Consider the following 16828-nt stretch of genomic DNA (forward strand, 5'->3'; position numbering starts at 1 on the left):
AGTAACACGTTCAGAGATTTCATCACATTCCTAGAGCCAGGTATGAGCTTTGCATCTTCCTGCAGAATGAACCTCAGATCATTTCAAAAACAATAATACCCTTTTCTGAGCAATGAGTAATATCTGAACTTTGGGTTTTTTTGTCAGTATGTCAACTGGTGATGCTTGTCAAGCTAGTCAATATGCCCGAAATGTCGATTCTCCTGCTCCTTTGATGCTGCCTGACCTGCTGCGCTTTTCCAGCAACACATTTTTCAGCTCTGATCTCCAGCATCTGCAGTCCTCACTTTCTCCAAGTTAGTCAATATACAGGATTTCTGCATTGAGTGGGTTACAAAAGGGCACCTCAGTTCATATCATTTGACACTGGAGTGAGACAGATGCATGAGCAGCTATTAGTTGTTATAGAATTATCAGTCTTAGCCTTGGCTTAGTGGTGACACTCTCACCTCTGAGTCAGAAGGCCATAGTTTTGAATCTCACTCCAGAGACTTGGTGATGCTACAGTGCAGCATCGAGATGCTTGTATGTCAGACAAGATGTTACATCTCTCAGGTGGCTGTGAAAATCCCAATGACAAAAATTTGACGCAGAGTGGGGGAATTATGCTGTATCCTAACCAATATCTTCCAGTACAAGAATATAGCCAAAGAATAGATTATCTGGACACTGCTGATTGGGAACTTGTGTGCAAATTAGTTGCTGCTTTTCCTATATTAGAAGACTGACTGTATTCTAAAAGTACTTAATTCACTATAAAAGGCTTTGAAATGTCTTGAAATTGTGAAAAGTGCTACATAAATGCAAGTCTTTCTGATTGAATTGTAGTCTTCCTGAGAGACGGTGAGACAATTAACAGCACACAAACTCTTGCATATGACATTATAATGCTTCTGTAAAAATTATACAGTATGTCTTCAATTTGCCATCCACATTATAGATCTTTCCTGTGTATTAATGAAAAGTGCTTTCTGTTATATAATGGCATAATGGTAAGAATGATGTTTTAACACATTATTATGTTATATATGATAGTGTCATATGATAAAACTGTGGAATGAGTTTTTCAGCATCTTGTCTGTATTATAATTTGTACCATTACTTTGTTCTAACTGAAATTAAAAATAACCTCTTTTGCAATTGAGAGATCAGCATTTGTTTTCATCTAACTAAATAATTCTCTTCAAACTTCAGATATTAGATATTGGAAAGCATGATGCAACACAATGTTGCAGAGATATGCTTTTGGTTACAGCTCCAATCACACCTCAGTAGGCCATGAGGAGAGGTAATTATGTGTAGAGATCAGTTATTGTGTTCAGCTGTCGAATTACCTCCCCTTTCTGCACAGGAAGAACAGACCTGCTGTTGAGATGCTTAAAGGTCAGTTTGCACTTTGTAAAGAAGCTCCATCTGATGCACTGTAGTCAATGATTAAAATCTTCTGTTGGAGGGGGTCCAATTGGCTTAGATTAGGAATGGCTAGAGCAAAATGTTTCAAAATGACTTTGGATAGTGTCCAAATTCCATTCTGCACCTATTCAAACAAATTGACAAACTCACTCAAAGATGAAATTCTGTATTTGCACATTTGGATGTCTCAGGTTGGCACAGTTTGTAGTACTGAACACCTCAGATGTTTATGGTTCCAACTCTACTCCAGAACATGAACACAATTTAGTCAAACCGATATGAAGGCAAATACGACTGTTGGACATGCCTGAGCAATTGATGTTGAACTGGAGCCTTCTTGGCCCTTAAGATTTTTTTTGGCAACACTTAAGAAACAATTCTTGCCTGGTGCCCTGGCCTACATTCTCCTTTCAGTCATCCTTTAAAAGCAAAGGGGAGGCAGTGGTATAGTGGTAACAGCACTAGACTAGTAATGCAGAATACAGGATAATGGTTGAAGGGCAGAATGACCTGCAAAGGTCCCACAGGGGACTTGTGATGTAAAAGATCATCTAAATGAGACAAGGCAAAACTAGAAGTAGATAAAGAACACACATTAATATCTAATGGGATCAAAATCTTAGGAAAGACATGAATTCTGAAATGAAAATTAAGTGTCAGAATTGCATAGTAGGTCTGAAAGTCCTGAAGGTAGAAAGTAACTCAAATTCACTATCCCAGCAGCTCTGCTTTGCATACTGCACATTGCTCAGTTCAAAGCTGAAACAGGAGTGTCTATGTCTGACATGGCCACCTGTCTCTGTTTGTGTCCAACCCATTCCAAATCCCCTGATGTTCCCTGCTGAATCAAAAATCGGGGTATAAATTTAATTTCCATACTTAATAAAGTCAGTGTCCTGATAGAGTTCAGTATACAGTGTCCAGACAGCTCAGGAAGATGATGAGATATTGTCCCAAACTAAAAGAAAAGAAATGCCAGGACTGCTGGAGAGAGAGAGAGAGAGAGAGAGAGAGAGGTGTGGAGATGGTTTCATTTGAATTAATGTGTTATGTTCACGGTGGAATCCAGAGTAACCTCAAGGTTGTGTTCCAATAGGGTGAACGCCAATATCTACATTTTTCTAAAGCACATTTTCACCTGCAACTTGACATCCCTAGTGCAAAGTGACACAGAGGTCAAGAATTTGCCATTGTTCCCTCTGCCAATCGCTTCACCTATAATCATTAGAATATTGGAGCCAAGCCAAAACTAGTTTCATTCTCTAAACAGTTAGGAAAGTGTCTGATCAACAATAACGATAATAATACCAAACCATTTCATCAAATTATTAATTTCATTGAATCCCTATTGTGCATAAAGAGTTTGCACCAACCCTCTGAAGAGCATCATACCCACACCCATCCTATAACCTGCAACCTTCATTTAGATTAGATTAGATTAGATTACATTACAGTGTGGAAACAGGCCCTTCGGCCCAACAAGTCCACACCGACCTGCCGAAGCGCAACCCACCCATACCCCTACATTTACCCCTTACCTAACACTACGGGCAATTTAGCATGGCCAATTCACCTAACCTGCACATCTTTGGACTGTGGGAGGAAACCGGAGCACCCGGAGGAAACCCACGCAGACACGGGGAGAACGTGCAAACTCCACACAGTCAGTCGCCTGAGGCGGGAATTGAACCCGGGTCTCAGGCGCTGTGAGGCAGCAGTGCTAACCACTGTGCCACCCTGCCGCCCATTTATCATGGCTAATCCACCTACCCTGCACTGTGGGCAATTTAGTATAGCCAATCCAGCTAATTTACGAATCTTTGGACTGTGTAAAGGAAACCCAAACAGACACAAGGAGAACATGCAAACTCTACACAGACAGTCATCCAAAGCTGGAAATGAACCCAGTTCCCTGGTGCTGAGGCAGCAGTGCTAACCACTGCACCATTGTGCCACCCTATATTACCATGCCACCCCTGAATTTTTTTCCAAACCCAATAATCTGTAAATTAGTGAAGATAAAATCATCCATTCAGAATTCTAAAATAATTTCACTGCAGTTCTTTGATGCCAAATTCTGTTTTATTCACTTTAGTGTATGGAACTTCAATTAGCATTTACTCAGAACGTCATACTTGACACATAATGTTTCTTTACAGAAGCACTGTCTGCACGAGCACTCGTGTAAACAAACACTTGGAAACATTAGGTCAAGACGAGGGGCACTAAGAGTAAATGTGTCAACTTTAATTTTAATCTTCATGTTTCAGAGTCCAAGGTTTATGCACACACTGCAGCAGGATGTTGTGTATTACCAGCACGTGTGTCATCAGGAGACTCTGTGGCTACAACTGGTCTGGTTTAGTTCTATCCTTGGTCTGTGTTGAGTTGCTTTCTCAGCTGATCCCATAATTCCTTACATGTGAACAAAAGAAAAGTGGTAGTCTGGGAGGATTTAAATTGTCTTAACCATTTCTTAGTAAATCCTATAAAGGTGGGAACCTGTTCAGGGAAAACTGTGATGACCTAATGGGTATTTATATGGGTTTAGTTCACACATGCAGAATGTCAACATGCATGAAGCACTGATAAGGTTGCAATTCCAATTTAATCCCAGTCAGCTCTTGCATGACAATTGATGCAAAATATTAACAATTATTGATTTGTTTTAAGTGTCCATTTAGGTCAGTGCTGGGCAGGGATAGGAACAATATCCATTTCTTGCACTGCATCAGCATTAAATATCCCCCAAGTCCATGGCAGCATGGAGTAAGTACAGAACAACATCCCCACTGCTCTGTGTCCACGTATGTCTTAAGCCTTGCTTCAGTAAAGAGTTAGATCAGGATTTGCTTCTATGTTGCATCTATTGCTTACTTTCAATATAAAGCATGTTATTCTCAATTCAGTCAGTTCAAGGTGCGTATCAACAGTGAGTTAGCTCCCACACTTGTAAGCAAGGTTGTGGCCACACAAGTAAATAAACTTTGCAATTTTTAAAAATGCATTAATGATCTTTTTATTTTTTTTTGGTCCCATAACCAACCTGTTCAAAATTATCCACATACCCCTGGAATAGATTGGACCTGAACCTGGGCCTACTGGATCAGAGGTAGGGACACTACCCCTATGCCACAGAGGCCCTAAATAGCTTCGTGTGGCAGAGAATTCTCGGCCTAACTGCTTCCTCCACCCCCCAAAGCACCACAACCTCTTTAGCTTGTAGTCCTTGGTTATGGACTCCCTAGTCATCAAGAGCATCTACCCAATCTAATCCGATTTGAATTTTGTACAGTTCGATGAGACTCCCTCCCTCATTCTTTAAACGCTGGCAAATGTAGTCCTGACCAATCCAATCTCTCCTTGTATGTCAGTCTAACCATCCCAGGAATCAGTCTCATAAAATTTCTTTGCACCCCCTCAATAACATTTCCTAGGTAAGAATACTAAAACTGTACACAATACTCCAGGTGTGGTCTTACCAATGCCTTACACAGTTGCAGCAAGTCACCCTTGCTCCTGTACTTGAATTCACTTGCTATGAAGGCCAACGTACTATTTAGCTTCTTCACTGGTTGCTGTACCTAAATTCTTATTTCCAAGCAACTGGTGTTCAAAGATGCCCACGTCTCGTTGCACCTCCACCTTTCCCAGACTATCACTATTTAGATAGTTATCAGTCTGCCTGTATTTTGCTCCTAAATTTAATATCTTCACATTTATCCATATTGTACTGTATCTGTCAGTTCCTGTCTATTTTTCTCCAAGTCACTCTGAAGCTTCCATGCAACATCCTTACAGCATACCCTCTCCCAGTTTTGTGTCATCTGCAAACTTTGAGATTTAACATGTAATTTCCTCATCTAAAGTGTGTGGATAGATCCCTGTGGTACCCCACTAGTACTGCCTGCCATACAGAAAAGACTTGTTTATTCCTACTCTTCGTTTCCTGTCTGCCAATCAGTTCTCAGTCCATTTCAATATACAGCCTTCAATCCCATGCGCTTTAATCTTCCAGGCTAATCTCTTATGTGGGTCTTTATCAAAAGCCTTCTGAAAATCCAAGTAAGCCACATGTACTGGCTCCCCCTTATCCATTCTACTAATTATATCCTCAAATAGATTTGAGCAGATTTGTTCCCCTTTGTAAATCCATCACCCATGACTCATCAGTCTCCCTAGTACTTTGCCATTATATCTTTTATAATGGACTTTAATATTTTTCCCATTTCTGATGTTGAGCTAGGCAGTCTATAATCATTGCTTTCTCTCTGCCTCCCTTCTTAGAAAGATGATCACTCGTGCATCTGTTATTTCTCAGCCATTTCCTTAAGTACTCTGGGATGAAGCTCATCAGGCCATGGGGATTTAATCACTTTACCTCCCCATCAACACCATTTCACAATTAACCATTTATTTCATTCAATTCATCCTCCCATTAGGTCCAGTGTTTTCCCACTTTTTTGGGGATGTTGTGAAGACAGAAGTCTGTATTTAATTAGTCAGCTCTCATTTTGTTCCCCATTATTCATTCTGCTGTTTCCAATTGTAGGGGAACTATATTTATTTCACTTTTTCCCTTCACATACTAATAGAAACTTTTACATATTGATTAAACGGGGAATATACAAACCAGTCTCCTTGTCTCCCTTTGCTGGAATCTGAATTTCCTCAATCCTCAGGCTGGTTTCTTTTGACCAATTTGTATGCCTCTTCGTTAGGCTTTAATATTAACCACAATTTCCCTTGCAAGTCATGGTCTGACCATGTTCCCCATTTTATTTTTATGCCAGACTGGGATGAATAACCTCTGCAGCTCATTCATGCACTCTTGAAACATTTGCCATTGTCTATCCACCATCAGCCCTTTAAATAACGATCCCTAATTTATCATAGCTAACTTGCACATCATACCATAGGAATTTCCTTCATTTAAAATTCAGGAATTTAGTCTTAGGAACAACTATGTCACTCTCCATCTTAAGGAAGAATTCTATCCTATTGTGGTCACTCTTTCCTAAGGGTTCACACACATCTAGATAGTCAATTACTCCTTCCCAATTCACAATCTCCAGTCAAGAATGGTCTTTTCTCTAACTGGTATTTCAATGTATTGATTTATGAAACCATCTTGTTACACTACAGTAATTTGTCCCCTGTGGTATGGCTACTGATTTGATTTGCCTAATCTATATGCAGATTGAGGTCACCCATAATTGCGACTATACTTTATTACTTGCATCTCTAATTTCCTTTTTAATACCTTCCTCAATATTACTACTACAGTTGGGTTGGGGGGGAAAGAGGTGAGGGTTATATACATAACTCCTACTATCGGTTTCTGCCCCATGGCATTTCTAAACTCAACCCATACAGGCTCTAGCCAAGATTAGAGTGGTGCTGGAAAAGCACAACAGTCAGGCAGCATCTGAGCAGGAAAATCGACGTTTCGGGCAAAAGCCCTTCATCAGGAAGGCGTTTGCCCAAAACGTCGACTTTCCTGCTCCTCCGATGTTGCCTTACCTGCTGTGCTTTTCCAGCATCACTCTAATCTTGACTCTAATCTCCAGTACCCACCTCCACCATACAGGTTCTACTTCACCAGGGCTGATATCCTTTCTCATAATTGCATTACTTTCCTTTTTAATCAGCACTACTACTCCTACGTTTTGCCTATCCTTTCCAAAAACTGAAAACCATTGCATGATCAATTCGCATTCCTGGTCACCCTGCACCCATGTCCTGTAATCCCCACTTTATCATTCCTGTTTAGGTCTATTTGCATGACTACTTAACCCATTTTATTGCAAATGCTCTCTTCATTATGGCACACAACTTTATGGCTGGTCTTTCTACAATTCTTAGTCCTGTTCACTATAGTCCTGCTCAATTCCAGCCCTTGAATTCTCTGTCTGGAAACTTCCTCATTTCCCATTCTTTCTTTTGCTTTAATCTTCATTTTCATGTCATCCATCTCCCTGTATAGGCTCCCACCCCTCTAACTCATTTATCAATGAGGCAGGGAAGAGAAGACTGGGCTATTCAGGGATGGAGGGCACTGCCACCAAGCTTGATCCTATCCTCACCTTGTATCCATATACACACTTTACATCATACAATAGAGAACACAGCAAAAGATCAGATTCTTCCCCTCCTTCACCAAGGAGATGGAGGTCAATTGTACTGTTTCACATTGGGCAATTCTATTCAAAGCAAAAGAGATAGGAATCTTCCACCAGAGAAACATCAGGTCCCCCCATTTGTTGCTTCCCTATAACCAAGGCTCCGAAAGAGGAGGGAATGACAAAAGAGGACAATAGACAGTATTAAATCAACAGCACAATTTATTTGCATAAAATAAACTGCAAAGTTCTTGGAAGATTTATGCATTTAAAAGGATGGTACAGGTAAACATGGGTTATGACTAGAAATCCAAATCTATATGCCAACAGAACAGTGTAGCTTTAATGGAATCGCTCATCTGTTAAATGACATGCTAAAGGAGGCCTGTCTTTTTAGGTAGATGTAAAAGATCCCATGACACTAGTCAGAGTAAGGGGACCCACCTCACCCAAGCATTTATCCATAAACTACCAGCACTAAAGTAGATTGCCTAGGTATGGAATTGATTGAGAGATTTTACAGTGTGCAAACTGCAGTGTTTCCAAAGCATAATAATAACTATATTTTAAGAAATACTCCATTAGCTGCACAGCACTTGCAATTATCCTGAGGTTGTGATGGGCTCCAAAATAAATTTAAGTTCTTTCTTTAAACATCACCTCACAAAACTGTACAGAATCAGGATTCAACAAGCTCTCATAATTAAAGAATACAAACCTGATACTGCAATGAGCACCTGAAGGAGTGAGGCTTCGAAAGCTTGTGTTTTCAAATAAACCTGTTGGACTATACCTGGTGTTGTGTGATTTTTGACCTTCATTCCCATTAGCAGAGGATGGAGATGAATACCTGATTCAAGATCAAAGACGGAATCTAATTCTTTAGGCTAATTTTTTTTTAAAACAAGAGATTTTTGTTTCTGTTACTTTTGAGATATAATTGAGCCCCTCAAAAGCCAAGTCTGTTGCCATTTGTACAGACGAGATTCATTCAGAATACCTGCTCAGCTAACTGACCAGCTGGGAGGAGATGCTATACAACGTCCTTTAACATCAACAGACTAAGTTATGGGAGTACGCTGAAGGGAAATCGAACAAGGTTACCATTCTTTGCCCATTTCCAACATTTGAGAATGTTATTTGTATAAAGGTACCAGAAGACAACATGTAGCGATAGAGAAGATCTTTTTCTCTGAGGGCAGTTTGCGGAATTCTGTCTCCCAGAAAACAGTTGAGGCTGCGTCATCAAATTTATTCAAGATCGAGTTAGATAGGCTTTTGATAGACAAGGGAGCTACATTCTCTCTAATTCTTCATGCCGTTATACAGATCACCAAGGTCTGTGCATGACAGCAGCTTGTGAAAATGAAAATCTGTGTTCACACACTGATTGGCATACTCAGACCTTCTGAGTGGCTGTGCATCCGGAAAGGAAATATTGTAAGGAATTATTGTTTGGGGGGGGGGGGGGGGGAGAGAGGAAAGAGAGAGAGAAGCAGTCAGGAAACTGAAGTTTAAACCATAATCCTGCCCAGCCATGGTCTTATTGAATGGTGGAGCAGGCTCGAAGGACCAACCAGTCATCCTACGTTGCTGCAGCAACAGTAATTGTGCCTGACCTAAAGACAAAGAACTTGCATTTAGCTTTTATTGAAGTGCATACAATGTAGTGAGCTGAATTATATTATCAAGCCCAGGGAATGATTCAGCACTAACGTACTTCTGGCAATTCAATCAGCACTAACTGTTCAAATTCTGGATTAGTGGTGCTGGAAGAGCACAGCATTCAAATAATATTTTGCCAACTGTTATGAACTAGAGTGTTGAGGCATTTGTTCTCAGTGGGTGGGAGCTGGGAGATAACTGGGTTTTACCTGCCCAGGATCAAAAAGAGAAAAAAAATCTTCCATGGCCCCACTCCCAATAGTTAAGTGCACACGAATGGCACTAGCTGCAACACCCCAAGACACCATGCCAGAGAATCGCCAACACCAATTATTTAAGCTGAATGTTTATTGTTGCAAGATAGCAAAAGGCTGCCAGCAGCACAGAACGATATACCACAACCACCTACTTCCTTCAAGAAAAGAGAAAACTGGATTTGAGGGGGTGGTGGGGGAGGAAAGGCAGTTTGGAGGCAAGAGTTATAAAAAGCTTATTTATTTCACTGAGGCACACTGTGAAAATCCCTCCACATCTGATTGCAAGAGCAAGATAGCTCATCGGATAGCTCTAACTGGTGTGATATCAACTCAGTGCCTGCCCATCTCAAGTAACAAATGAATGGACATAAGTAATCCTCTGGTTAGTGGAGGTTGGAGGCGCCAAGGCAACGACCCTGGCTGACCGCAGAAAAAAGGAGAGGCTGGCTAGCTGCCACCTGCACCCGGCCACTAGCCATGTCTCAAGACACATCCAATCAAAAGGAGATAAGCATCTCTTTCATGTTACAATAGGATTTCCTTCCAGTAAGAGACCTTCCAGATAATCGGATCATCAGTCAGTACAATTATTACACTTATCGCCAAAGCTTCAAGGAAGAAATTACATGTGGATTATTAAGTTCTGCTGGTTATTTGAAAGTTATTAACAATACTGTGTCAGTCATTCCACGGTATGACTGAGCCTGCCCTCCTCCACACTTAGCAACAATGGGCAAAAATCTAAATGGAAGTCAGAATGCCACTTACACTTTATTGAAAAGTTGTTGACCCTGAGAACTGACAGCCAACTGTCTTAATTCAGATGAATGGCCCAAATCTATTCAGTTTTACTCTCATCCCAAATAATCAAAGTGAGCGAATAACCTAAAGCCTGACTCTTTGTTTCAAAAGGTGTTGTTTCTGGTGAAATCACGAGGATTTCACTAATTACTGCACCAAGGTGATCCATCCCTTTTCTCCTGGAGGAGTTAATCCAAATTGCTGTCAGCTCTAAAGATGTTTTTCTGGGTCATTCCTCAAGTGAGCCTGGACAGTAATTGTGGGGTGGGGGAGCTCATAGAATATGCCTTCCCCCACTCACCCCCAAAAAAAACTTCCAAGTACATTTTAAAAGTTTATATTTTTTTAAAGGGATACAGGTGGTGAATCAAACCTATAACTCTCAGAGCGCAACCTGGTAATAAATGATCAACAACTCAGTGTGGTTCATGAAACAAAAAAAAACTATAATTACTGAAGTTATCAGAATAACCAAAGAATAGCAAAAATAAACCAGCTGAATAAATGATCCTCCAATCTCCTGTCAATGCTAAAATATTCTTGTAACTTTAGATTACGTACAGTGTTGGATGTAGGTTTGCTCGCTGAGCTGAAAGGTTCATTTCCAGATATTTCGTTAACTTACTAGGTAACATCTTCAGTGGACCTCACCATAGGAAACATCACCAACCCAACGAAACCCGAACATATAAACAGAAAGCAGGAATTTTCAGCATTGCTTCGCATGAGGTCCACTGAAGGTGTAACCTAGTACGGTAACGAAACGTCTAGAAATTAACCTTTCAGCTCAGCGAGCAAACCTACATCCAAAACCTCAACCTGAGCTACAAATCTTCTCAAAACTCTATACAGTGTTATTTGATTGATATTAACCCTGTGATTGTGTTCCGTCCGCACTCCAAAGATTTCCCTGCTCTCTGCCCCAATCCTCACATTTTATTCCTATTTGTATCCTCATTGCCCATTTTCCCTCTTCCACATTCTCATTTTGCTGAAAATGTGCTTTATTGCAATGGACTAGTTGGCCAGCTTACCCATAAGAGAAAGAAAGTGCAAAGCATAAAGTGTCAGGTTGGAGCCACATGTATCTATCAGGTATATGGGTGTCAGATTCACTTGCCCAAAGAACTTCAATCAGACCAGTGCGTTCTTAAAGGACAAACTTTCATGGTCATTTATCCCCAATGTTAGCCCCAAATTAGATCCACTTGACTAAATTTGATAACTTGGCATGGACCTGTGACAACTCAATTGCCAGTTCAGTACTGCAGTTGCTACAATTTCCAAATCCAAGTGCACCATATCATTCTGAAACTCATCCTCGCCCAGAAGCATGACAATTAACTCAACTCTCGGATATTTCTTCCCAAAAGCTTTTATAAGCCATGAACAGCAACCCTTCTATCACTATGTCTGGATTTATTCCAACCTTTGTCCGGTTGCAACTTTAATCCTACACCATGGACTTTGGTCCTTTTCCAAGGATTCCATAATGACATAAAAATCCGACAGATTTAATTGTAGCAATGGAGGGAAGAGGATGTTGCCATTGAACACAGGGCAGCTTTCTGTACCATCAGCAAATTAAGCAAAGCCAAAAAGTCAGGCCAAATTTCCACAAAGAAATGTTGTGGATATTTTATTATAGAGTGTAAAATGCAAGTGTCAGTAAAATAAAAGGGATACATCTCTTTAACATGCTGCGCAGAGCTGTTTCTTTTTCTCTTTTTAAACCAGTCACACTTTCCAAAGTTAGACATTTCGAGCATTAATAGAAAAAAAATCAGTACAATTTGAACGGAATGTCCAGTAAACTTCAGCTCATTAAAAACAGAACCAAAGTCCCTGGTTATCTACACTGTTAACTGTACAAAGGCAAATACTACAAGTTAAACAGCTTCAACTTAATAACATCCCTTTTTTTAATCAACTTAATTTTTTTTCCACATACGTAATTAATACTAGGATTCATTCACTTGCTAAACATAATCATACATATTAGATCACACCACGTAAGAATAAGAATTAAAAAATAGTCATTAGAATGGCTCGTGAAGACTTTACCGAGTCCAAATTTGAGAGCGGTGTATACCAAACACAACCAACCATTTCTGTATTTTTTTTCATACTAAAAATAAAACCTGTACTTTTATTTAATTGTATCATCTTCTTGCGTCAGGCAATTACACAGACAGGTGCAATTTGACAGCCATAAAAAGAAGTGTATGATCAAGTCTTCAGCAAATTGGAGGCTCCTCTCAGACATGCTTACAGTCCAGGACTTTGAGGGGAGGTTGGGGTGGGAAGTGGGGGTGGCAGGCAGACTATAGTGCGAATGGTGGTGTTCTTCCATTACATCCACGTACAGATGTGCACCCTGCTGCTGTTCAATTTTCATTCAATTACAAAATGTGCCTAGATTTTTTTTTGTCTTTTTTTTAAATACATTTTTTAAATCCTCATCTTTGCTGACAGTCACCTACATAAAACATGTATTTTGGAAAAAAGTATTAAATTATTATTCACAGTTCTCATTTTCAACTCCTTATAAAAAGAAGTTTCTGTTGTGCTAACTTCTTTTTTCTTCTTTCCCCCTCCCTCCCCACACAGTAGAATTAATGGACCAGTACAAAAATTTACCAGTCCAACACAGTTTTGTATTTAGTGCCCACTCACATAGGGATGGAGGCACAGTTTCACAAAAGTGAGACATATTTTATATATATATATAATATATATTATATATATACTGTGGTCGTTAGTACCTTTCGGTCTGTGCTGTACAAAACCCCAGACCGATACCTGGGACTCGTATGTTGCCATTAACGAGCATCAGGATATGCAGTACCAGCACCAGTATTCCTACCCATCTATCATTGGGATGTATACAGTTCAACAATGCACCGTCTTTGAACCCCCACATCCACACTACTATTATACTTTAAAAACTTATCCTGTAGTGCTGATGATGTAGGAGAGTAATCTTCTTAAAAAAAATTAAAAAAACAGAACAAACCACCATTCGCATTTTAGCCTGTCCAAACCATGGTATCGGTTTAAGGGTCCCCGAGTGTTCAGTCACAACATCTGCACCCCTCAACTTCACTATTATTCCATTAATGGTAAATCTAGAAAGTTATCATAATAAGTATTTTTTCTAGTGTTCAGAAACAAAAGTATAAGTTTTTCTTCAAGGCGTCATAAATCTTTTTAACCTTTTATTAAAAAAGGCTCCACACCCATAATGATTCGAATGTCTTCACAAGGACATCAAATTATTGATCCTGCAACAGAAAAATAGTCAAAGTGAGTGCCAGAACACACAACTGCCAGGGCATGAGAATAGAGCATTGGGAAGGTCGGAAGAACTTGAGATCTTCAAGAAAATTTAAAAAACCTTCTCCCCTTTCTTCATTGTTGCTGGTAATGGTTTGTTAGGTACCCAGCTGCTCATCACGAGCCTAGCCAAGTGCTTCGGAGTGTGTCAGCCATATGAGATACATTACAATTCAATTGATTTCTCATCCAACACTGGCCACTGAAGGTCACCAGGAGCACATCACCAGGCTGCTTCTTTTTTTGTTTGCCCTGTTACACAAAGGCTAGGGAGACTTGTAGCAACTAAACCTCCACTGATCAGCTGAGACAGGCTAACTCTGCATAGGCCAGGAAGCTTCCTTCTCAGTATTACCATCACCCAGGTCAATATATTTACAGACAACCATAAGGTGCAAGTAAGTTCTCCATTCCTTGCATCATTACAGGTAAATGTTTCTAGATATTTAACATTGTGATAGGACTGGACGCACAGAGAAAAGCATTTGCTTCTGGGGAATCCCAAAATTTGCAGCTCGACATAAAAGACAGTCACAAGTAAATCCGATCAGGAGAAACCTCTTTACCTAAAAATGGCCAGAATGTGGAACTCGATACCGCAAGGAGTCGCTGAGTCTACTAGCTTGGATGGTCTTAGGGGAAAGCTGTACAACATGAGGGAGAAAGGAATAAGGTTATATTGGAATAAGGTATATTGAGCCTGTATCAGTGCTGTAAATCCTGTAAAACACTATTATCTTGGTAACTCAGGCAGATGATTCAGTTGGTAGCTGAACCATATTCATGTCAGGTTCAATCCTTGGGTCGTGTTGTAGAATAGAAGGACGTAGGGGCGGAGGTACATAATTCTTTGAAGTTTGTGCTACATATCGACGGGGTGGTTAAAAAGGCCTTTCATATGCTTGCCTTCATTGCTTAATCCTTTGAATATAGGAGCTTGGAAGTCATGTTGAGATTGTAAAAGACATTGGTGAACGTAGAGCATAGAACAATACAGCGTAGTACAGACCCTTCGGCCCTCAATGTTGCGCTGACCTGGGAAACCAATCTGAAGCCCATCTAACCCACACTATTCCATTATCATCCATATATTTATCCAATGACCATTTAAATGCCCTTAAAGTTGGAGAGTCTACTACAATTGTAGGCAGGGTGTTCCACACCCTTATTACTCTGAGTAAAGAACCTACCTCTGATACCTGTCCTGTTTTCTAACACCCCTCAGTTTTAAACTATGTCCCCTCATGCTAGCCATCACCATCTGAGGAAAAAGGTTCTCACTGTCCACTCTACCTAATCCTCTGATCATCTTACACACCTCTGTTAAGTCACTTCTTAAACATCTCTCTAATGAGAACAGCCTCAAGTCCCTCAGCTTTTCCTCATAAGACCTTCTCTCCATACCAGGCAACATCGTGGTGAGGCCTCTTTTGGAAAACTGTGTCCAGTTCTAGTCACCCAGTTATAGGAGGGATGTTATCAAGCTGAAGAGAGATCTACCAGGATGTTGCGGGTATGGAAGGTTTGAGTTATAAAGAAATGCTGAATAGGCTGGGACTTTTCTCACTGGAGTGTAGAAAGTTGAGGCAACCTGATATAAATTTATAAAACAATGAGTGTTATAGACAGAGTTAACCGTAGGTGTCTTTCCCTTGGGATGGAGGACTTCAAGGCTACAGGGCACATTTTTAAAGGTGTGAAGAGAGAGATTTAAAAAAGACACGAGAGGCAAACATTTTACACAAGGGTGGTTCACGTGTGGAATGAACTTCCTGAGGAAGTGCTGGATGAGGGCACAATTACAATGTGTAAAAGACATTTCGATAAGTACATGAATAGGAAAGCTTTGGAGGGGTATGGGCCAGGAGCAGGCAGGTGAGACTAGTTTATTGTGGATAAGGTTCAGCATGGACTGGTTGGACTGAAGGGTCTGTTTCGGTGTTATATGACTCAATTCTGGGGTAGTGGCAAAGATCATTAATAACTGGCCTCTTATGTGTCAGGAAGGGCAAAAGATGACAGCCAGAGTCACCTATTCATGGCGATGGACTGATCCTTATGGCTTGAAGTGCGTTGGCACTGCTAAGATCAGAACCATGTTGCTTGCTACCAATTTCTAGTAAGATGACAAATGACCAAGTGGACAGGATACTGGTGAATTTCTCATAAGATCCAAGGAATGGTATCCAGACAAGGAAGGGAAAATATCAGCAAAAGGAAGTTTAACAACATCATTCACTGAAACATAATTTAATTCAATAGATTAAAAATAAAAGCAGTAAAAAGCAGGATGTGGAAAGAGAAGGGACAAGGTAGATTGCCCTTCAATACAGATTGCTACAATCTTAAAAGTGATTTTACATAGCAAATGATGAACAAATTATAACCTCAAGTGTTGGTGATTTGAAGGGTAACTCCCGATTTCACTGCTAACATCGATGATTGTATGAAGCGAAAGTAAACTGGCTTCAGCCAAGTCCACTCCCTTCTGACATAACTGTTCAATGTTAACCAATTGGAAGGGACAGTTTATATTCACCCGCTCTGAACAAGTTTCAGCGCTAGATAGCACAACTTCAATCATAACAGTACTGTTACCATAATAAGCTATTCAACAGCAGGTCATCAAACACAATGACACTGAGCCAGAGGGAGATATAGAGTCATAGAGATGTACAGCATGGAAACAGACCCTTCGGTCCAACCCCTCCATGCCGATCAGACATACCAACCCAATCTAGTCCCACCTGCCAGCACCCGGCCCATATCCCTCCAAACCCTTCCTATTCATAGACCCATCCAAATGCCTCTTAAATGTTGCAATTGTACCACATTCTCTGGCAGCTCATTCCATACACGTACCACCCTCTGCGTGAAACAGTTGCCTCTTAGGTGTCTCTTATATCTTTCCCCTCTCACCCTAAACCTATGCCCTCTAGTTCTGGACTCCCCGAACCCAGGGAAAAGACATTGCCTATTTATCCTATCCATGCCCCTCAATTTTGTAAACCTCTATAAGGTCACCCCTCAGCCTCCGACACTCCAGGGAAAACAGCCCCAGCCTGTTCAGCCTCTCCCTGTAACTCAGATCCTCCAACCCTGGAAACATCCTTGTAAATCTTTTCTGAAACCTTTCAAGTTTCACAACATCTTTCCGATAGGAAGGAGACCAGAATTGCACACAATATTCCAACAGTGGCCTAACCAATGTCCTGTACAGCCGCAACATGACCT

At 40.5% G+C, this 16828-nt stretch overlaps 1 long non-coding RNA gene across 1 annotated transcript; it reads right to left on the bottom strand.

Annotated features, from left to right (window-relative positions):
- Positions 1 to 11860: 11860 nt before the first annotated feature.
- Positions 11861 to 14565, bottom strand: LOC122564667. Its single transcript, XR_006315962.1, has 2 exons — positions 14161 to 14565; positions 11861 to 13542 (listed from the first exon to the last, which is right to left on the bottom strand). It is a non-coding gene; the product is annotated as an uncharacterized LOC122564667 (long non-coding RNA).
- Between the last annotated feature and the right edge of the window lie 2263 nt (positions 14566 to 16828).

This window comes from Chiloscyllium plagiosum, chromosome 30 (assembly GCF_004010195.1).
Source record: "Chiloscyllium plagiosum isolate BGI_BamShark_2017 chromosome 30, ASM401019v2, whole genome shotgun sequence".
Lineage (NCBI taxonomy): Eukaryota > Metazoa > Chordata > Chondrichthyes > Orectolobiformes > Hemiscylliidae > Chiloscyllium > Chiloscyllium plagiosum.